We start from the raw sequence: 24,397 nt of genomic DNA on the forward strand, positions 1-24,397 counted from the left end.
CTTGTCGTTTAGCATCGTGTAAAATGACAGCTCAATAAAAGTGGTGCTAGAAGGAGGGCCTACTTTTTTGATTTTTGGAATAAAAGAAAATTTTCCAAACTTTAAAAATTCTTAACTTTCTTGCAAATTCAAAATTTTTTGGATTCTGTCAGAAATTCATGTACGCAGCTCCGTAACTCCGCAACTATGCAGGTCTGCAGATACACAGATCCGTAAGTCTGCAAAATTCTGTGGTGTGCTTCTTTTTTTGAGAAAGTGTGCTTTTGCAGAGGTGCACTTTTTCTAGAATTGATGCAAACTAGAGGATTTTGATCTAGAGTCCCCATTTTAGTGAGCGTTAAGATCCTCACCAACTGCACATGAATTCCTTGAACTTACCCATTTTCATAAAACATGTAGTGATAAAGGAATTTCGCAAATTCAACCACTTCCTTTTGATCTTTCATCATCTTCTTTAGTTCCACCTCCACTCCAACCACCTGGTGGACCACCATATATTCCAATAGTTCCACCATCGCAACCACCACTTTTAGGTCCACCAAATCCTCCAATGGCCTTTTTTGCAAACGCTGTAGACTCACCCATCAACTTGAGAGGTGTACTGCATGACCTCCCCAAGAATCTTGAGAAGTTTTGCCCAAGGTTCATTTATGGAGAAACATGAACTATCAAAGATCACATAAAAGTATTCAAAGAAATTTGCAACTGAAAGGAGATTTCCAACGAGGATGTGGTTCTTCATTTATTCCCTTACTCTTTAGGGGAAATTGCCTTCAGTTGATACATTAATTTGCCACCTGAATGCATTGGAGATTGGGACACCTTTAAAAAATTGTTTTTAGAACAATTCAAAACTTTCATCAATTTGGCTATGATACATAAAAAATTCATATCTATCAAAAAGGACCCAGTCGAGATAGTTTCACACTTTAACCACCACTTTCATATGGCACATTGCAAGTTAGAAACACCATACACTATACTAGAACTAGCTGCTATCTAGATTTATTTCAATGCAATGGACCATCTTACAGTTATCTTTCTAAGAAGACTTCCTACAACAAATATTGGCACATTGGATTAAGTCTTTGCGAAAGCGATCACTTTCACCAAACAAGCCAATCCCAATGGAGGAGGATTGATGCTTCCCACACAAGCTATTATAACAACATCGACATACCCAGTCGTGACATCCATGAGGCCTAGCCAATTCATACCCATGAATCTAGTTCCATTACAATAGATGCTCGCTCCACAAAATCTAACTTTGACATATCCAAGATATGAACCCCCAAAAGCTGCTTTCTTCAAACAAAAGACAACTTCAGCTGAGGCAGACACCAGTTTTGCCTCTAAGTTTGGCCAGATGAAAAAGGCTATGTCACAAATGAACAATGAGCTGACTTGTTTAAGGTTGTTGCAAGGATAAAATAATAATTTTCAAAGAAATAACATTGGTCCTTACAATAATAATAATTACAATTAGAATTACAATCGAAACAATTCTGGAAACAAAAATAATGTAGGAAACAATAATGGGGGAAACAACTTTAACAATGGCTTCCAAAGATAGATCCGATAGTGGAACACACGTCTGAATAATGAAAGCATTCCTACACATAACAACAACAACAATGTTCAATATGCTGATATCAATCAGTATGATGATAGTCAAAACCCCCCCAACAATGATGGTTCGTACTATAACAAAAATTAAGACATGACTCAGAATCAACAAGCAAATGATAATGCTCCTCCTATGCAGTTTAATGCTATGCTGTTAGATTCTTACAATTCCACACATAACGCATAGGTTGAACAACCAACTAGTGAGGAACTATCTTCCCCATTTAGCCAAGAACCAGATATTCAACATGATGAGATGTTTTCTTTTCGCAATGATAATCGAAATACCTATAATCTGTGAAATAGAAAAGAACCCTTGACAGATGGAATTCCTCTAGGATTACAACCAACTCCTCCTAATCTGAGAGTGAGCAATATTCTGGCACTAGCTAGGCCCCCATATGGAGGACAACTAAATCAAAATCAAATAACGGTTTCTACAATCTTAAAAAATTCTATGTGGTCTACTGAGAAATACAATGCAGTAGAAGATTTAAAATGAACTAAGGCCAACATGTCTATGTTTGACATGTTGCAAAAGTTTCCTCAACAATGAGAAGCATTAATGAAGACCTTGGATCATACAAAGGTACCTCAAAACACAAATATTGTTTCTCAAAAAGTAGTACCTCAACAGGTCAACACTTCAGAAGCAATGCTGACTATGTTTAAAGACAAGGTTGAGGTGCTTCCATTTCTACTAAGTATTAGGATATATGGAAAAAATTTGCACAATTGCCTAATTGATTTAGGAGCCTCATGTAATGTGATGCCACTATCGATAGCACAATGTTTGGAAGTAAATCCCCAACCTTCCAATTAGATAGTAATACAACTGGATAAGATTGAGGTGAATGTGATCGGTGTGTTGAAAGATGTCTGCATACAGTTGATAGTCAAACCTATGATTCAAGATATTATTGATATACATGTGGTTGATATACCTGAGACATATGGATTGCTACTAAGTAGGGAATGGACAAAATGCCTAGGAGGATGGTTCTCTATGGACTTCACTCAGTTATGGTTACCGTGGAAAGGATTGAATAACCAAATCAAGATAGATGTAGAACCAAATCTAAAAACTATGATTACTGAATACAATGCTCCTAATGAAGTAGCATTCTTGTAATCAGATTTGGGTTCTTACAAAGTGATGGCTTTCTCAACCAAGATATCAGATGATCAAACTGAAAAGTCCAAGATTTCAATTCCAAGGCAAGAAGTTGTAACACAATTTATAGACAACATGGTGGCTAATCTATAATGTTTGGGAGAGGAAGCCGATCCTAGCATCCTACTTCTCCTCAAATTTTGTCAATTACATAAAGTTAGCCATTCAAAGTTTGAATGTTCATCATGCCAAGAAATAGTTGCTAAGGTATTAACACAAATGATGGAAGCCAAGAGTGATAACACGCTGAAAGATGGACCTATGGAAGATCAAGACCCTGTGAGTATATCTAAATTTGTTAATAAAAGGGAAGAAGAAATTGAAGATTTGAATGCATCATATAGTGATACCTCTTCAAATGGTGGAGGTTTGTCTTGTCCTCCCCTAGGGATGATCAAAATCAAATGGAGAAGACGGTATGTGGAAAGAAAAGGATGGTCTTTAGTAGTTGTTCGTCCAATAGCCCAGGTAGATGAAATCAAGGAATTGATAGGGGAAATCAAAGATAAACAAGAAAAATATGCACTCCCGATATCAAAAAGTGACAATGGAAAATCAGTAAGTCCACCTCAAGAAAGATTAAAGTAGGTACCTAAGAGACAATCTTTTCAAGCCCAAGTAAAAGAGAAGTTGAGAACAAATAAACACAAAGTGAGAAGACCTAAGGAATGCTCGATATGGAAAATTCAATTTGACGATTCTAGATGCAAATCGAGAGCCGGTGCAGGTATTGAGTTGGTGAATCCTAAAGGTAAGTCTTTCTATGCTACATATCGATTATAGTTCAGATGCACTAGTAATGCTACAAAATATGAAGCATTGATTTGAGGACTCCTTTTTGCTTTAGAAAAGGGGGTCAAAACTCTCATTATTGAGGGAGATTCTTAGTTAGTTGTGAGACAAGTAAAATCATTATACTCCTGCAATGACAAGAGGCTGCTCGCATATAGGAAATGAGTATGGGATTTATTGGATGATTTTGAAGCTTTGAATGTGAGATCTATTTCAAGAAGGAAAAAGATGGTAGTAGATGCTCTAGCTATTTCAGCTAGCACATTACAACCAGTCAAAAGAACCAAATTGAAAAGATTTTCAGTCAAATTGATTGTTGTTCCATCCATCCTAGATAATATCACCAACTTCCAAGTCTTTCAAGATGATCAACATATACTCAAATTTATCATAGTAGTGGCCACTTTAAAGGGAAAGAAATTGATGACACTCCAGATGAAAAACTTGAGAATGATGAAATCAAAGATGAGGATGGGATTCTGAATTTAAAGACCAACACTATTCCTAAGGGGATGGTTGAGTTAGAGCACATTTTTGACCGTGACGAATCGACACTTAACAAAAGAACAACTGAAGAAAAGGGAATAGAGGAATGTGACTCATATAATTTGGGCTCTGATGATGATCCTAAAATGGTAAGGGTTGGGAAGGCATGCACTCAACAAGAAAGAGAAGATATGCTTAAATTTCTCTTAGAATATAAAGATGTCATTGCATGGAGCTATGAAGAACTAAAAGCATATGATCCTGAGATTATGACACATGACATTCCATTGAAACCTGATGCAAAACCTTTTCATCAAAGGCAAAGGCCTATCAATACTATCATTGAACCATTGATAATGAAAGAAGTTAAGAAACTTCTCAACACCAAGATACTTTTCCCTATTCGTCATTCCACATGAGTGGCCAATTTGGTACCTATATGGAAGAAGACTAGAGAAATTTTTCTTTGTGTTGACTTTCACAACCTCAACCTGGCATCTCAGAAAGAAAATTATCCTTTACCTTCACTAGATGAGGTCCTACAAATTGTAAATGGTTCAAAAATGATGTCCTTCTTGGATAGATACTCAGGATACAATTAGATAATGGTTGACGAAGAAGACAGACTAAAGATAGCATTCACAACTAAGTGGGGAACTTTCACCTATAGAAGAATTCCTTTTGGACTGATCAATGTAGGGACTACATTTCAATGAGCCATGGATGAAGCTTTTAAAGGATTGATAAAAAATGTATAGTCATCTATATGGATGACTTGATGATCTTTTTGAAAGATTGAAGCACTCAAATTGTAGATTTGAAACAAGTATTCAACAGATGTCACAAGTATGACATATCTCTCAATCATAAGAAGTGTTCCTTTGGCGTCACTAAAGGAAAGCTCCTGGGTCACATCATCTCTGAAGAAGGGATCTCCATTGATCTTGATAGAATCAAATCTATTCTAAAGCTATCACCTCCCCACAGTCAGAAGGAACTCAAGTCTTTTTTCAAGAAGATCAATTTTGTTCGAAAGTTCATAAGTGGATTCACAGAAATAGTCCATCCCTGTAATGAATTACTCAAAAAGGGGGCTAAGATAGAATGGGTTCCAAAAATTAAGAAGTCATTCAAGGATATCAAAGTGGCCATTTCTACAGCCCTAGTAATGGTTAGTCCAGATTATGGGTTACCTTTCAAAATATACTATTTTGCCTCAGAACATTCATGTGCTGGGATCCTTATGCAGAAGAAAGAAAAGGAAGATGAGAAGCCCATTTCTTTTATGAGTTGTCCTCTTAAAAATGCTGAGTTGAAATACTCTAACCTTGATAAACAATCTTTTGCATTAATCAAGGTAATGAATAAGTTTTGTCACTACATACTCAGAAGTAAAGTATATGCAATAGTACTTGATCTAGTAGTAAAGACACTTTTGATGTAGAATGAACTTGGTGAAAGGAGAGGCAAATGGATGGCGATACTTTGAGAATTCAATATAGAGATTCAACCTATGTGATTGGTTCGAGGACAAGGATTGTATGAAATGATAGCTAACAACTAGGATGGAAATGAAAAGGAATTCAAGTTTGACAATGAAACAAATGAGGATGATCGAAAAAGGATGGTTGTGTCACAGGTTGATATTAATTAGGGAGTGGTGATAGATGTTTGGTACCAGGACATCGTCTATTACCTTCTATAGAATTAGTATCCTAGTTGGATGAATAGCTCACAACATAGAGGACTTAAAATGAAATGCGAGTCTTATGTGCTATGTGACAAAAAGTTGTACAAAAGGAATTACGAAGGGATATATCTCAAGTGCTTAGGTCATGAGGAAGAAAAGGAAGTCTTAGAACATTTTCATGACAAGTATGGTATAGGACATGGTTCAGCAAAAACAACTGCTCACATGATTCTTAGATCGGGCTATTTTTGGCCCTCAATATTTAAAGACACTTTCGAGCATGTACGCTCTTGCCATATTTTCCAAACCAGTGCAAATAGAGAAAGGAATCTAGTGATATCCTTACAACTTGTATTCGAGATATTCCTTCTCAAAGTGGGGGCTAGATTTTATTGGTCTGATCAACCCACCATCATTAATAGGACATACATTCATTCTCACAGCCACAGATTATTGTACAAGATGGACAGAAGTAGAAACTTTTAAGAATTGTACTGTTAAGGTAGTGACAAGCTTCTTGGAGGAACATATTGTCACCAGGTTTGGGATGCCATTTTTCTTGGTATACGATAATGGGTCTGCTTTTGCATTAGCTTTCTTGACCCAATGGGCATTTGAAAATCAAGTCATTATCAAGTTTTCTTTGAATTACTACCCACAAGGAAATGGGGTAGTAGAATCCACAAACAAGAACTTGATCATGGTTATAAAATGATTGTTGGAGGAAAACCCTAGAGATTGGCATATGCAACTTAAATATGCTCTATGGACAGATTGAGTAAGGATCAAGAATACTTTGGGAACTTCTCCGTACTTTCTTTTCTACAGACAAGAACCATCATTTTTGCCCAACCTTAGAATACCTATTTTGAAGTTCATGAGTGGATACGCTGAAGATGTTGACAAAGTACAAATTAGATTGATGATTCTTTTAGAAATGGATGAGAAACGAATAGCTACATTAGAGTACATGGCTAAACATCAAGCTGTTGTTAAGAGATGGTTTGACAAGAGGGCCACAATAAAATCCTTTAGGATTTATGACCTTGTTCTACTTTAGGATAAGGAAAAAGAAAAGTTGGGTAGCCATACCAAGTTTCAACACTTGTGGACAAGTCCATATAGGGGGAATTTCTACCTTTGCTCGTAAATGGGAAATTTCTAAAACATTATTTTGAAGCCTAAGAATAAAAAATAAAATAAAAATTTTAGTTAGATTTTATTTCTGCATCTAGGTTAGATTTTCATTCTTGCAAGTGTGTTTATTTTTGCAAGTGTGTTCCCTTTCAGTTGTGTGTTTACTTTAGTTGTGTGTTTGCTTTCAAGTGTGTGTTTTGTTTTCAAAGTTGTGTCAGTCTTAGGAGGTAAGGTGTACTTGAGATTTTTCTCAAGAATTTACTAACCACTCTTTGGTTTTCGATTTTAGGAAGAGGTATTTCTTTGTCAAAATATTTGGACGATTGTGTGTCTTATACCAACCAAGCAATGAACATTTCTTGTGGAAATAAGGAATTTTCGGTTAGGAAATTAGAACTCTAAACCAACAAGTTCTCAAAAGTTTGAAAATTTTAAAATTTGATCATTTTTGGTGTTGTTGAATTGGATTCAAAGATGACGAGAGATGATCCAAACTTCAACTAGTTCAAACAAGAGGGGTCTCCTTGAAAGATAGCTAAGATTATTGATTGGTGTGAGAGTTTCTAAAAAAGTTCTAAAAGAGGAATGCAAGGGATGTTCACAAAGGATCAAATCCAAGAAATGACACCAATGTCCTGACTACATAGTCTAAGTGTAGTCAGGATACAAAAGATAAGAAGAAAAAAAGAAAAGAAAAAAAAGAAAAAAAAAAGAGAATACGGTGTTAAGGCTGAAGGATTCCAAAGATCTAAAATGGAAAAAGATACATTCTCAAAATAGAATATCTTATATTCAAACTATCACTTCATCAAAAGTAATGTTTTAAATGACATGGATCAACTATTCAAATGGTCAAAAAATTAAAAGAATGTGGCATCCTGCTAAGAGCCCTCGAACTGATTCTATCATTTGGTCAAGCAATTGATTGATAAAAAGCCCTTGTGGAGATTTTGAATGAATGAGCTAGGGGGAGTAGAAGATCATTTTCAAGTTATTAGAAAACTTTGATAAACTGCATCCTAAGGTGTCAAAAGTAATGAATACACAATGCACATACTGAACTTGAAGATTTCGGGTGCTAAAAGTTTTGACTGTGAAGTCATTCAAAATAAGCTGGAGATGTCCAAAATTTGGTTGGTGTTCGACACACATTGGAGGAATGTTTGTAGATGAAGAAATGCCTTGGTCATTTCTTCCTTTTTTTGGGGCTATTTGTTTTGGCGTCCACAAAACATGCCCCATTCCTCATCTAGGAATAGGGATTCCCTACTTTTTTTGACTCCCAGACTCACTGTTCAAGAGTCGGGAGAAGAAATTAGTATTAGAGTTAGAGTCAATAAAAAAAAAAACAAACAAAAAAAATAAAAATAAATTATAAATTTAGAAAAACAAAAAAAAAAACAAAAAAAAAAAATTGTGCGCGGGGGCCGGATCCATGCCACACACCCGACGCGGCGCGGGGGTTATAAACCCCCCCACCCTTTTCATGTCCTTTTCATTTTTGTGTCGAGTTCTTCTATTTACACAAGGTAAACATGTGCACCTACTTACATTTTTGTATATCACATTCTGCCTGCGCCCCTTATGCTTTGCATGTGGTGCAAAACCCACACTATGCTCCACCATCTGTGCGTGCACGCCCAAATGCTAATCGCACTGTGCACCATAACCAATTAGTGCAATGTACTCCAACAAATATTCATGCCATGTGATTAGTGTGCACTATGCTTATGTTGGCGCTACACACACCTCCTAGTGTGGCACTCACTGCCATTGCACACGCAACCCGTATCTGCACCTACATGCCTCTCGCACATGATGCAACATGCACGCGCACCACCTACTACCCTCATCACCTATCTTTAGTGCACACCACCCAATTTTTGTGAGCGGCGCAACATGCACTAGTGCTTGCACAACCTGCCTTCCGTGGTGCTCTCAAATTGATGCTCACCTTCGCCAACCCTCCAACCACCACACTCTTCTCAAATTGTGCTACTTGTGCCCACGCAAAACCTAAATTGTGATCCCCACCATCACTCACCTGTGCTCATTCACCCTTGTGCGTGCTCTCACACACCCAAAAAAAAAATTTAAAAAAAAAAAAAAAAATATATATATATATATATATATATATATATATATATATATATATATATATATATATATATATACCCAAAGGGGATTTTTTTTTCCCCTTATGTTTTTTATTTATTTAATATTTTATGCTTTGTCTTTTGACTAATAAACATTTTTTTGATTGTGTTGTCTAGATAATCAAATGACATCCACATCTGGAGTAGCACCTAAGCTTGTAGTCTTCAAGTTTCAAGGTGTACAATCCAAATAAAGATTTCACAATGATTATGCCGAGATTCAAGATATCGATTTAGGGCACACTGACTTAGGGGAATTCTTGAAAAATTGTAATAAGAAAACCAAGAGATCAAAGCTGGTATCCTCCTTGATACATTCTGGGTTGGTAAACGCAACGTCACATCCCATATCAGTGCAGTCAACAGAACTAGTAATGACTCTAGCACAACATTTAGTTCTTGAAGAGAGAGGTGAAAAGCATAGGAGTAGTCCTTGATCTTTGACTCAACAACATTGAGAGGGTCTTCCATCTCCTGAGAGTGGATTAGTTCATTAGGCTCTCCTACGAATCAGTAGAGAGATGGTATAGGGAACATACGAAGTAGGCAACAGATATTATACAGTCATCTTATCTCATTGAGAGACCTCCTCAAGGAAGGATAACAAGGAAAGTGGATATGACTCAGGGATATATGAAGGAAGATATTGGTTACTCCATCATCCTTTTGAGTAGAGTCATGGGTTTATCTACAACAAGCCACCTCAATACCTTCATGATCAATTTTATAGAGACCATCAAAACATCAAAGATACCATTGGACTGGGCCACCACACTAAGTGAAAACTTGTGTGAGCAATTAAGGATAGTGAGAGACAAGAAGAAGTTTTATATGATGTCTTACATAGTATATCTACTTGCAACAAGGGAAACAAATTATCTTGGATTATATAGAAAGGGCTCATGCAGGATCCCAATGCCTAGCCATACATTGTTTATCCTCAATTGGTGAAGAAGAAACTATTTTCTCAAAGTAAGGAATATAGAATTATGAATGACGCATTCATCTTTGCAGTCATTCAATTCATTGAAGGAGATTATGGAAAGAGGCTATCTAATGAAGCAAAAGCATAGATCACAACTGTCGGGGCTTATTTCATTCAGTTTATGATGTTCACATACCTATGGGTAGGTGGTGCGACTATCAACCCCAAGAAGCTCCCTAGATATCCAAGTGACAAGTTAGTGCTACTGGAAATTTCTTGGCAAATTGAATCAGCATATGAAAGGGTGAAGAGACAAAGAAGACCTTGTTGGACATGGCCTCTCCTCATTGGACCATACCAGGTAAAATGAAAGCAAGACATTCTAAATTTTGAATGGGAATGGGAGAATTATCCCCTTGAGGAGTACAATTCCCCTAGGATACATTTTGATAATGTCAAGAAGGTGAAGAGTATGGCAGGTAAGGAGTTTCATCATGAAGATGCTATTGAAGATCATTGGATAAACATGCCAAATGACTATGATATTTGCATACGGGATTATTGTAGGATGACTTTGTATCTAATAGAGAAGACCCTCAATCTAAATATTCTAGAGGAAATAAGGCAACCAGATTCTAAGGAGCTGTTGGATCCCCTGTTCAACTTAGACAAAATCAGAGAGAAACCCAATATGAGTGCAGAAGTTGATAGGGAGGAAGGTGATGATATCAATCATCAGGCAAGACATGTGGTTAGAATGATGAAGGAATGGATCAAGCAACCTTTTTCACTTGATCCTATACCTGACACTATAGTCTTCCATGCTCAAGCCCGCCCTAAGAAAGGTAGAGGAAGGAAAGTTATAGTTCCTACTTTTGTGCTTCAATCTCCCATTAGGCTAGATATAGTATACCAACTTGACCACCTGGTTGGATACTATCATCCTCCAAATAGGATAGGAAAGAATAAAAGAAAGAGGACTTCCCTGCAAAGAATTCAAGTAGAATAGGGTGAAGTGCAAGCACCTTCCCATCAGCAACGAGAAGAGATACCAAGATCTGAGGATATCAAAGCTTCTCAAGTCTAGGATAATCCTCCACTACCTCCCTTTGTGCCTACCCAATCAGAAGAGGAAGAGAGTCAGTAAGTTTCTATATCTTTGGAACAAGAAGAACAAGCTTCCCCTTCTGCCTCTATAAAAAAGAAGAAGATTAAGATCCAAATGAAGAAAAGGCAAAGGGTGACTAAGAGAATGGTGACTTTTCCTTCTGTTCCTGAAACCATCCCAGAAGAAGAAGAGGAAGAAGAGGAGACAGATGAAGAGGAATAAGTGCCCATACAAAGAAGAACTCAGCTAGCTAGAGCCATGAAGGAAGAAACGAGAAGGAGTACCTTGAGCATATCTCCATCCACTCAGGCAATACCCTTACAAGTCTCTTCTTTAGAAGATGAAGTGCAATAGTGGGTGGATGAACAAAGTGAAGAAGGGGATGATGTATTTAAAATGTCTGATTTTGACTTCATGCCTATGGGAACAACGTTAATTGATGGCAAGATTAGATGTACTCCTACCTATCAATCTCAATAGGAAGGTTGGACATAGGTACCACCAGATACACAAGGTCCTATTCCTACTAACCCATCTTCACCACAAGCTACGATGGTAGATAAAGGTTCTATTACTCCCCTACTTACAAGATCAAAGGAACAAGTTTAGAAGGAACCATCACAAGAGGAGAAACTAGAACAAAGGGAAACTGATGAAGCATTAAAGGAGGAAAAAATAGATAAATATTCTCAATCACCTCCCTAAGATACTGAGGTGAAAGCTGCCAGATCCACTAAGATTGAGCAAACAGAAGGAGAGCCCTCATAGATAGAAACAACTTTGAGGAGGAGTGATAAGGGGAAGAAAGTTGCAAAACATACTCCCTCGTCTTTAATAAGAAGACCTCCAGCTGAACACACTCCAAGGTGGCTATAAAAAGAAGTCATAAGAAGCTCTAGATCCAGATTCCAAGCCTCAGAGGAAGAGATTTATGAGATTGTAGAAATTTTGAATAAACCTGAGTCCCTGACACATGAGGCAATACCATTGGCATTTGTTACAAGTACATAGAATAGCTTGGAGTTGTTTTCACAAGTTGTTGTTCCTCCTAGAGATACAGACATAGAAAGCCTTGGTCCCAAGGATTATTAATTGGAAAATATCATGTTGGGAAATCCCACACAGGATGCATCCCGATTAATGGTGACCATGGGAATTAAGGAAATCATGAAGAACATGGGGGAGAATGAGATGGAAATCAAAGCACTTTTAAGGGAGGTTGAGATCCTAAAGGGATATTTGGCCAAATTTGTTGGTCCTCTTGATCCTGAGTGCCCTGAGGAGACCTTGAATACTGTTCTTAGATAAACGGGAGTAGTCCATATGGATCCATTTTTGAGAGCTTGTTAGCAATGGCAGGAGAGTTTTGAGGAAAAAGGAGTCATGATTATCATAGAAAACCTAAAGATGTTGCACACTACACAAGAAAATATGAATAAAATGGTGGCAATTTTGAAGCAAGACTTCAGCATTATTGATGAAGTACAGGCTTGGAGCAAAGATTTATGGATTCTACAAGCCATAAAAGGAAAAAGGTACTGAGTTTTGATTGATGTATATATGGGAGATGAATTAGATATGATTGATGACTGGATAGAAAAGATAGCAAATAGAAACAAGGTAATGGAAACATTACATGATGAAATTCATCAGCTCAACGATTAGGCCCGAGAGCAAATTTTTGAAGCAGAGAGACACTATAGTGATGCCTATTTGGATATTTTCGAAGATGAGGAATGCGAGAGATTGCTACCTATAGATACAGTATTGGAGAATTTTAAGAAGATTTTTGTGGAAGTTGATGATAAGGAGGACATCTGATAGGCCTTGAAAACTAAGGAAACATTGTTAGAGTTGGATACCAAACTTGGGGATTTTGCTAATACCAGAATTGAGTTAGACTATTATAGACAAAAGGTCAAGGAAAAATATGAGGCTTTAGATTTTCTGGATGCAGCCAAAATCACTATGATTATAGAGAAATTCAAGGGCAAACATCCAAACATACCTTTGGGATGAAGATGAACAAAACCCAGATGCCAAAATTTTAGTTTTGACACTTAGTGAAATTTTTAGATTTTGACTCAGTTGAGGTCTGCAGATCCACAACTATGTAGGTTTGTAGCTTCATAGGTATAGAGGTCTACAGCTTTGCAGCTCCACATCATCAATAGTCAACTATTAGTCCCAAAAATAGAGCTTTCAATACATCAGAAATGCATTTTGACGGAAATTTAACTCCGACACACACCTAGTGAAGGACCAACTTCTATTTTTTTGTGTCTCCATGCACTTCCACTTTGACTGATGGCTGCCTCTTACTTTCTCTCTCATGCTTTTATTGTTTTTGACATGCAAAGGGCTCACACATCCAATTAATAAATAAAATATGGATGGAGTCCTTCTAAGCACTAGTTAGATTGTCATTTTGTATATATTTAGTTTGTTTTAATGTTTTAAAAGAATTTTATTGCATCAAGATATCTCTCACTCTCAACACAAATTGAAGAGACAATTTCTTATAAATACCCCATTTTAAAATGTAACAAGGGCCACTGTTATTATGCAATAAAGTTATGCTTTTGGTGCTTGCAATTGGAGTGTAGTTATTCTTGCCTATCATTGTTTTGTGAATTTTATTCATGAGATTGTGATTTAGCGAAAGGTTTATTGTGTTGTTTCTAGTTGTGTGATCTTTTAGTTCTAGTGTTTGCTATAGATTTACAAATTTTGCTGACGTACTGAGCTCGAGAAGGAATCACCAAATTGTGCCTACATAACTCTCTGTCTCGCATGAGCGCACTTTTTGTGGCCTTGCGATTTGATGCAGAGTGAAACATCATTTAGTTATTGACATTTCCCATTGACGATTGCATCAGTGGATTCTAGGAAGTGTTGCTCCAGTTTTCATTGGTTTCCTACTGATTTCTCCAAAAGTTTAATTTGCAGTGTGTTGTTTTTTGTAGCTTATGTCTGTTAGGATTTTAATTTCACGTTATTTTCTTTGAATTTCATGTTATTTTCTTTCAGTTTCATTATTTTCTTTGCTAACCCCCTTGTTATAATAGGAACTCATTTTAGTTGCATTGTTAGATTGCATTCATAAAAAACATAAAATACAAAAACATAGTTCTTTTTAGTTTCATTTTTGTGGCCTTGCGATTTGATGCAGAGTGAAACATCATTTAGTTATTGACATTTCCCATTGACGATTGCATCAGTGGATTCTAGGAAGTGTTGCTCCAGTTTTCATTGGTTTCCTACTGATTTCTCCAAAAGTTTAATTTGCAGTGTGTTGTTTTTTGTAGCTTATGTCTGTTAGGATTTTAATTTCACGTTATTTTCTTTGAATTTCATGTTATTTTCTTTCAGTTTCATTATTTGCTTTGCTAACCCCCTTGTTATAATAGGAACTCATTTTAGTTGCATTGTTAGATTGCATTCATAAAAAACATAAAATACAAAAACATAGTTCTTTTTAGTGTTATTTTGAAACAACATGCAGATTCTTCATTCATCCAAAGTCAGAAAAAATTAGCAAAGGTCTCCTCATGAATAATCACATTTATCTTCAACTGAGTGGATTTTAGTGCATCGTAAGATAACCTAGAACCTTGGAGTTGATTCACAAGATCGGCTTTTCAAGAGAGAAATTTGCAAGAATTCCTGCCGTTTAGCATCGTGTAAAATGACAGCTCAACAGTATGTTACTGAGCCACAATAGATGGAAGCCAAAATTAAGTTGAAGACACAAAATGATGATAAAATAAATTTTGACTTATAGTTTTGAATGTTTATATTTTTTGTTTCAATAAGTGTTTTTGTGACTAATGCCAAAGGGGGAGATTGTTGAGGTTAAGGTCAATTTGTATATTAGTGAGTCTATACTTAGTCAATTGGTTATATTTCTATTGAGCTCTATGTTAGATTTTGGTGACTGATCAAGAAAGTACTGTACATACTTCATAATTAGTGGCCAACATTGTAGCTGACATATTATGGCCAACATATGGCCGACATGTTGTAACCCTAAAATGGATAAAATACTTGTATAAAAGGGTTTAGGGTTAGGTATTTTTTCATTATGTTGTGATGAAAAATTGGTTCTTGTAGCAATATTGAGCTGTAAGGGATTACAGACTGTAATTAGGTTGTAATCACTAGAATGTAATAATATTGGACTTGTAGTTTGGTGGACATAGCCAAGGATTGGGTGAACTACGTTAAATCTTGGTGCCTTGTGTTCATTTCTATGTGATCTATTATTTTTTGTTTTTAGTTATATTTGCATGTAGTTTTTATTTCTATCCATGGTTTATCCTAACACTCTATAGTTGCTATCAATCTTATCATTCAGTTCACAGTGTTAACTAAGTGATTCAGTTGTTCTTGAGCAGGGTAGTTAGAACACAATGTTTACCAAGCTTCATAAACAATGTATGGAAAAAAAATGAGTGGAAGTGAAGAAGATCATAGTGTTAACCAAGCTTTGTAGCATTAACCAAGCTCACAATGTTAACAATGCGAATCTAGTGTTGACTGAGTCATGCAGTGTCAACCAAGTGATTTAGCAACTACCGAGTTTATTAGTGTTCATCGAGTCACATAGTGTTGACCAAGTTCAAGCTACTTAGAAGTGATTAGTATGGACTGAGCTTCAAGTTCAACTGAGTGCCAAAGATTACTTAGAATTGATAGTGTTTTCTATGTATGAGAACATCACCGAGTTTTCCTTCACAACCCAAGTTACAATAGTTGGGCTGACTTTGTGAATTATGATGAAATTGGTATTGTAGCCGAATCTAGCAAGTCATGATTTGGATTGGTATATATGTAATGCATTGTATCATATACAAGTATGAATCTGAAGAGTTTATGATGAGAAGAAGTGAGAATTGAAGAAGGCTACAAGAAGTATAAGGGACAACAAAGATTTATCTATCATAGTTAGGTGATCATTGCAATGCAAGGAATATCAACTAGAAAATAAGAGTTGCAAATCAAAGATCAGCCACTGGCTCATCCTAATAGGTGCATCAATCAAATCCTTTTATAGAGTAGACTTAATAATCTTTGCTAAATCTTCTAATTGAGTGCATACTTCATTGTATGTTTGTAAATTCTTTAATAAGGTAGACCTCCTTATCCTTATTTCTCTTAATAGGGCAGATCACCATAAGTGGTCAATTGTAAGCCTTAATAGGTTAACTTTATATTATAGTACTAAAGCTTGTGTGAATGATCCCCACCCTAGTTCTACTTTCTATTTGAAATTTTTTTGGGTCACCATATCTTGTGTTAAAGTGTTACGAATTTTTTAATGTTTTCATTCTTTCATGCATGCAATTAGATTAGCATATTATATGAAGGATTAATTGGTGAAGTAAGATAGAAGTTTTATTGGTTCCTAATTCACCCCTCCCCTCTTAGTAACCTTGCATACCTTATATTTACAATAATTTCTAAATACCCATTTGGTTCCTATAACATTCTTGTCTTTAGGTCTAGGAACTAACTCCCATGTATCATTCTTCCTTCATTTCTTGAATCCAGTAATCATATTTACATTCTTCATCTACGCTCTTAGGTTCAACTTGAGATATCATACATATCTCTTCATTTACTCTATTCCTTATCATCACACCTTTGTCTTTGCTTCCAATTATCTACCCATGAGGGTGATTCTTTGTCAAATTCTTATTAGGGGTAGGAGTTGAAATCTCAACTCTTATCTCTTCTCTTGGTTAGATCTCTTCTCTTCTCTTTTCTCAAAACTTAGCACATCATTCTATAAATTATTGTTAGTCTCAAAGAAAACTTCAACATTTAGTCTAACAATTCCATAATTATCTTCTTCTTCATCTAAATTATAATCTACTATCTTTTCCTTAGCTCCAAAATTTTCATCTATCCTTACATTAGTGCATTCAACTATTGTGTTGGTTCTATAGTTGAAACATCTATAAGCCTTTCTTTTAAATGAATAACCAAGAAACATACCTTCATCACTTATTGGATCAAACTTACCAATGTCATCATCTCTCTTAAAGTAACATTTTCTCCCAAATATTCCAAGATACTTAATTGATGGTGAATGACCAAACCATAGTTCATAAAGTGTCTTACTCATACCTTTTCTAATCTGTACTCAGTTCAGAGAATACACTATGTATTGACTACTTCTCTCCAAAATTTTTTAGAGTTATGATTCTCAAACAACATTACTCTTGCTACTTATACTACTAACTTATTCCTTCTTTCAACAATCCCATTTTTCTTAGGTTTTCTGGGTGTGGATAGCTTCCTTTTGATTCTATTCTCTTCACAAAATATGTTAAATTCTCTAGAGGTGAATTCTCCTCCTCTTTTAGATCTCAAACACTTTACCTTAACATCAAATTCATTCTTAGCTCTATTCTTAAATATCTTAAAATTCTCAAAATTTTCAGATTTCTCTTTAAGAAATGCTACCCACATCATTCTAGTGAAATCATCAAAAAAAATCATAAAATACCTTTCACCACACAATCCTCTTGTTCTAGAGGGAACACTCAAGTTTGTGTGAATGATCTCCACATTATTTGTGGTAGTGAACTTCTTGCTAGGAAATGATACTTTCTTTTGCTTAGCCAAAATACATTCCTTACACACAACATTAGTAGGCTTAGTAATTTTAGGCAATTCTCTAATTGGAAAAATGCTACTAACTTTCACAACATTATCAAATTTTATGTGACAAAATCTTCTATACCACACCAAAATATTATCTACTTTAGCTACTAAACATGTAATTTTAGTAGGATTTAACTAAAATACATTGCCTCTAGATCTAGTGCCAGTTCCAATCATCTTACCATCTCTATCTTTGATAATGCAAGTCTTCTTAGTGAAGTGCAATAGATAACCCTTGTCCACCAACTGTCCAACACTCATCAAGTTATGCTTCAATCCATAAACAAATAAACATCATTTGTGTTAGTTTTACCATCAAGAGTAATGGATCCAATTCCTATTATATGATAGGCTACATTGTTACCAACTCTAACAATACCTCCATCATGATTCTTGAACTTACCAAACTTATTCATATCACTAGTCATGTGATGTGAACAACCATTATCAATTATCCAATTAGATTTCTTCTCCACTTGGGAAATTAGAGCTCTTTCTTCTCTCATTTCTTTATCAAGATCATCTTCCTTGATAACCACAAATCCAAATTCATCATCACTTTTACTTTGACCTTTTTCTTTAGATTCTTTATCTACGTTTATGTACAAACAATTTCTATCTTTCTTAGGCTTGAACTTTCCCTCATATTTTCTCTCTCTTTAGGACATTTAGATGCATAATGACCAAACTTGTTACAACTTAAACATTTAAATATTTTCTTATCATCTTTTTCTCTTCTCACAAGAAGGGCTATTCCTTCCTCAATCTTCTTGTCTTCATTAGATCTGGTGCTACCAATAAAATCTCCATGTGGGCTTGAAATACTTGTCAAATTAGGTGGAATGTTTAGGGAACTAAAAGCTATTTTACTCTTGCTAGATCTCCAAACTATCTTAGATCTGCTTTTGCTAATTCTAATATTCCAAGGAACATTTCCTTTGTGAAATCCTTAATGCAGGACATTACTAGCTGAATCATCTAAGCTACTGGCTTGAATAGTGGTGTCAAACTTTTAAAGATCTTCCATATGACTTCATCATCTTCCTTGCTTCTACCATGAGACCATATTCCTGTAACAATTTTTGATATTCTTCCAATATAACTTGTTACAGATTCATCTTCCATCATTCTAGCATCTTGAAATGCACATATCCAATTTTGCAGTCTCATTCTCTTTGTATGATCATCACCTTCAAAAGTAGATTCTAATTCTTTCCAAATTTCATAAGATGTTACAAGTGACTTTACTTGACTATATTCATTCTCTGGAAGATTTTTTAGTAGAGCTTCTCATATTACACATGAATAGATCTCTATTTTCTTCACTACATCCTTCAATCTTTTCTTCTTCAACAATTGTCTTTTTACCCTTTGTCTAGATCCAATATCTTAGACCTATCCATAATAGATGAGTGTTCATCTTCTCCTTCCAATTGTCATAGTTGACCCCATCAAATCTAGGACTATCCTTTTTGAAAATATTCTCCATTGATCTCCCAAAGCTGTTAAGCTTATCCTTCAAGGACCTGATGCTCTGATACCAATGATTAGAATATATAGTCCACTAATATAACTAGAGGGGGGGTGAATAATTTATCCATCTATTACCGTAATTTTCAACCTTAAAAAAACCTAACCATATTAGTATTATAAATTGAAACCATAACAAGATACTCATACACAATAAACTAGATATGTTAACTAGGAAAAACTCTAGTGGAGATGGTACCCACAAGATAATGTACTAATATAAATATTCTTTGTTAGAAGATGGACCCTATTAGGAGTCTATGAATATATTCAATACCTATGAGTCCTTATTAGGAGACTTTGAATATTTCTTAGGAAATTCCAACCATAGTAGGAGTTGTGGAAGACAACCGGACCCACTACCCAAATAGCTTCAAGGGCAAGACCAATGAATCCACTGTCCAAATGATCTCTACATTATTCCTTGCAGGATAATAGAATGGTTTTGTAATGTTCCTTCCTCTTTCTTGGTCCTATCAATAGACCTCTACTCCTTTTGATCTTGTAACCACATCACAAATCTCACATCCAATAATACCTTGATTGCTTACACACATTTAGTAAGCACTCTACTCCTTTTCACACTTAGCACTTCATACAATGATCACAATACTTGAACACTCATTACAATAAAGGAAAACACCTTTCCTTTATACCATATCTTTATAATACTTCCTTGAATTTTCCTTGAGGCTTTCCCAATTAATTATAATAAGATAATTAATTAATTATAAATACAATAGCACTTTCGGCTCACAGTTTATAAAAAACTTCACATGTGTAATACTAGGGCCTACACACTTGCTAACATCATCAGTTGACTATCCTCTTTCACTACTTTATTTCACATCTCTTCATTACATCTTGGATGTAAGATGGCCAATAAAAATTCAGGAACTACTTTCCCAATACTATGTCTCTGAACTACTCTCTATAAACTAGATACAACTTTCATACATCTTTGACTTTGAATCTATGCACTTGACTACATCATCAAGATATTGTACTGAACATGTCTATAACTATGCATCACTAGATAGTCAAACCATTGTCCATACCATCAAGATCTCTGTCTTCTACTCAGCTACTAATCAAAATTGAACTAGCATATTATTTTGAATTATATAATTATGGTCTCTTATCAATTGTAATGACTTTTAAATTTTTACTTGTCCATTCAATTTCTAATGAGAATGTAGATGGAGTGACCTTTAAACTTCCATGAAGATCTATAAAGAGGATCAAGTTGAATTAAGATTATAATGACATGGAGATACATCTCATTTGTTGAGATTTCTAATTTATACCAGATCTTGTATATGGATTTTGTGGGCATACAACTCATCTACAAGATTGTCCAGCTCCTATGAAGTTTGTGGACATACATCTAATTCATGGGGTTACCCAACTTTTATGAACTTGGACATACAACTCATCAATGAGTTTGTCCAAATATTGATTGAAGCTAAGGCATAAATCTTACTTATGAGATTCTCCATAATTGTTTAGAATTTTTATTATTATAAATAAATAGAAGATTTCATATGACTTATTATATGTTTACAATACCATTATTTCTTCTTCTAGTATTGTCCTTTGAATTGCTAAAATAATTCAGATTAGTGGTATCACAACTAAGTTTTATTATCTTATGAAGGGGCTTATATTGAAAGTTTACCATATGCTTTTGATGCAGTCCTTATGATTGATCTACATTCATCTTATTTTGCTCAACTTTTTGTAGATTTCTTTGAGATAGAAGAAATCTTGTAGCGTATAAATATGGAGGGATTAGCATATTCCATCTCTATTCTATTAAATCTAATATAGTAATTTCATGGCTATGATTTAGATACTAGATGTGTTGGTTTAGTTGAGAACTCAAAAAAAAGGCTTCGTCATGTTTTGTGTGAGACTTTTTCCATAAAGACAAAAAACATCACCTAAACTGTGTTTATGGAGCATATAGAATTATTGGTCAACTTTTTGAGGATCCACAAGTCATCCTTAATTAGAGAATGGTGTAAATTTGTGCCAAATATTACTTTGTTATAGTTTCAAATCGCTCCTGTGCTAAAAGCATCTTGAACTACTAAATTTATCAAGCAGTAGATATACCTATTAACTAAATGGACTTGAACCACCACCCTTTTGTATTCTCAATGTATTCATGCCATGATTAGAAACATTTGTTTAAGTATACAAAACCTCATTATCATCTAGTGGTCTTGGCATAAGTTTTGAATGTTGGGTTACTAGTGTATAAAGAAAAATTGAGACCTTTTCCATATGAAGCAATATTTTTGCAAGAATTGCATTAGATGTGAATGACTCAAGATGGTTGTTTCTAGCTTGTTCACAGACCATCAATTTATCAGTAGTGACATTGAAACAATTTGTGTAGCTAATGGAATGGGACAAAATCCCATTGGTTTCTATGCCGCAAGCAATGAATTTATTTTTTGTGAAATTAGATCAGTCTATGTAGTTGGTGAATTACTAAAAGGAATTATTATAGAATTTGTTCATGGCTTACAATAAGACACTCCTCTCCACTGCATCAAATTTATAAATCTTTCTCACAAGAAGTAAAGGAGTTATTACCCCAAAGATTATGCATATTGGTCAATTTACTTATGGAAGTAAGAAGGATGATATGACCAGAGGGAATACCTTACCTCTGAAAACTACTTAGTATGATGATATGGTTTAGAATCTAGAGCTACCTATGGGTGATCATAACTCCATTTACATAGTTTCTAGAGATTATTCATCATTAGGAGTCACTACTTGATAATGGTGCTTCTGAGGTTTAATTTACAATGACATCTATCAATATTTTGCATAATTCATGTAGAGTCATGATTGAGCAGACTGTTGATAGTAGAAGGATAGATAAATCTAACTAGAGAATGCATTCCTCTTATCATTTTTTCTCTGAAGTGATTGAAAGATCATGAAAACTTGAAGGATACCTCCAAAAAGGCATTTATGTCAACATATCTCATTTTCAAGATGCGTAGAAAGATTATTTTTGAAGGCACATCATTTCAGAGGTGATTAAAGACAATGGGGCCCATTGCCTCATAAGAGAAGAGGAATGATCAAAATTAAATTGGCATATTATTTTAAATTATATAATTATGGTTTCTTATCAATTGTATAACTTTTTAATTTTTATTTGTCTATTCAATTTCTAATAAGAATGTAGATTAAGTGAACTTTACACTCCATGAAGATCTATAAAGAGGACCAAGTTGAATTTAAGATTAGAATGACATAGAGATACATCTCATTTGTTGAGATTGTCAATTTGTAATAGATCTTGTATATGGAGTTTGTGGGAATACATCTCATCTATGGGATTGCCCACCTCCTATGAAGTTCATGGGAATACATCTCATTCATGGGATTGCCCAAATTTTATGAACTTGGACATACAACTATCACTTGGTAACAATTATCACTAAAGATGAGTGTATCACAAGGAATTTTTTTTAATAGTATGAAAAAAGAAAAAGGAATAGATTGAAACATTGATTAATAATTCCAAAATGAAAAACTTAAATTTTAAAATACAAAATCCAAAACAAGGACACTAGCTACTAAGTCAAGCATGCTAAAAGCTAAATGGTGCCACCAAAGGAGAATATATCTCAAAAGAGATTTTCAATATTGTGAATTTGATGATAATTAAATTTTGTTATCAGTTGTGAACTGATACCTTGAATTGATACCTTAGGGTTAAGAGTATTGGAAATGAAAAGAGTAATTGAGAGGGAAGGGGTGAATCAACTACCACAAAAATAAGTCCCTGTCCCTAGATGTCAAATGAAACTTTTTACTGATAATGCAATTCTTTATCCAACTTGGTTAAAACAAATTTTTTTTTGTAACTCCATTAACAAAGTAGTGTTAATGGTAGTTAATCTATTTTAACCTTTAGTAACCTTTTTGCAAAGACATAAAGCATAAAGAAAATAACATAAATACAAATGACACCAAGACTATATTGGTATCTATAACCACTATTGTCTATTAGTGTCAACCACTTAGTCATTTACAAGGTAGAGTCAAATGATCATCACTAAGACCAAGATACTCTACATAGGTTGAGTCATGTACATAAGTAAGTATGTACCTAGCTCTATAGGAGCTGAGTAAGTTTTTGGGTCATAGAGTATTTTTGTATACAAGCTGAGTACATCAGTACTTGAGAAAGTCATAAAAAATAAAGAAAATTTTGAGAATACATGTGGAAAGTTACTTAGTATGTACCCAAAACAATGAAGGCTGAGCAACAACAATGCTGAACATCAGGAAAAATCAAAGGTCGAGCTGCTCAAAGTTTGCATGAAAGTTAAGAATGGAATAGAGTTTTAGGCAAAATGATTATAAGGCCAACTTGGAAAGGATATTTGATTTTTGAAGAGTTTGTTATAGAACATTTAATATTGTTAGAGGTTTTTACAGAACATTTACATGTCGTGGGTCACTAATCCCTATGTTGTGTGTTCAATGATAAGGATGAAGAGGCAAAACAAGGAATCATCTAGAAAAATCTTGAAGGAAATCTTTATAAAGAGATGATCTTAACCTAGATCATATACCAACAGAGAAGGAGATGAAAAGAATTTATGAGAAAACATGAAGCTATTGACAGAAAAGGATTGTGATTAGTTTAGAAGTCATTGAATTGTTCTATTATCATCTAAAAAATTGAGTGACCTAGTCCTCATAGTGAAGTGAAAGGGAAAGACAAGCATATCAGATCAAAGGAGAGGATTGGTTAGTGAGGAGAAGTCTTGAAATCAACTTTCAAAGGAAATAGAGAGTTAGGTACTAAATCAATTTTAATAGAACTAAATCAAGGTAAATCTTGTAATAGAGTGGTCTTAATAGATCTTTGTAAATCTCCTAACAAAGTCCTTACTTTTTTGTAAGTGTTAAATACTCTAACAAGGTGAGACCTTGTAGTCTCTTAAGATTTTAATAGGGTAGACCCCTCACAGGGTAGATCATATTTTATGGTCAAACATTGTAACCTTAACTAGTTAACTTTATAACTGCAGTAGTGAAGATTTGTGGGTGTCATCCCCAC

Source organism: Cupressus sempervirens, chromosome 8 (assembly GCF_028749045.1).
Source record: "Cupressus sempervirens isolate cs-2001-9-10 chromosome 8, ASM2874904v1, whole genome shotgun sequence".
Classification (NCBI taxonomy): Eukaryota; Viridiplantae; Streptophyta; class Pinopsida; order Cupressales; family Cupressaceae; genus Cupressus; species Cupressus sempervirens.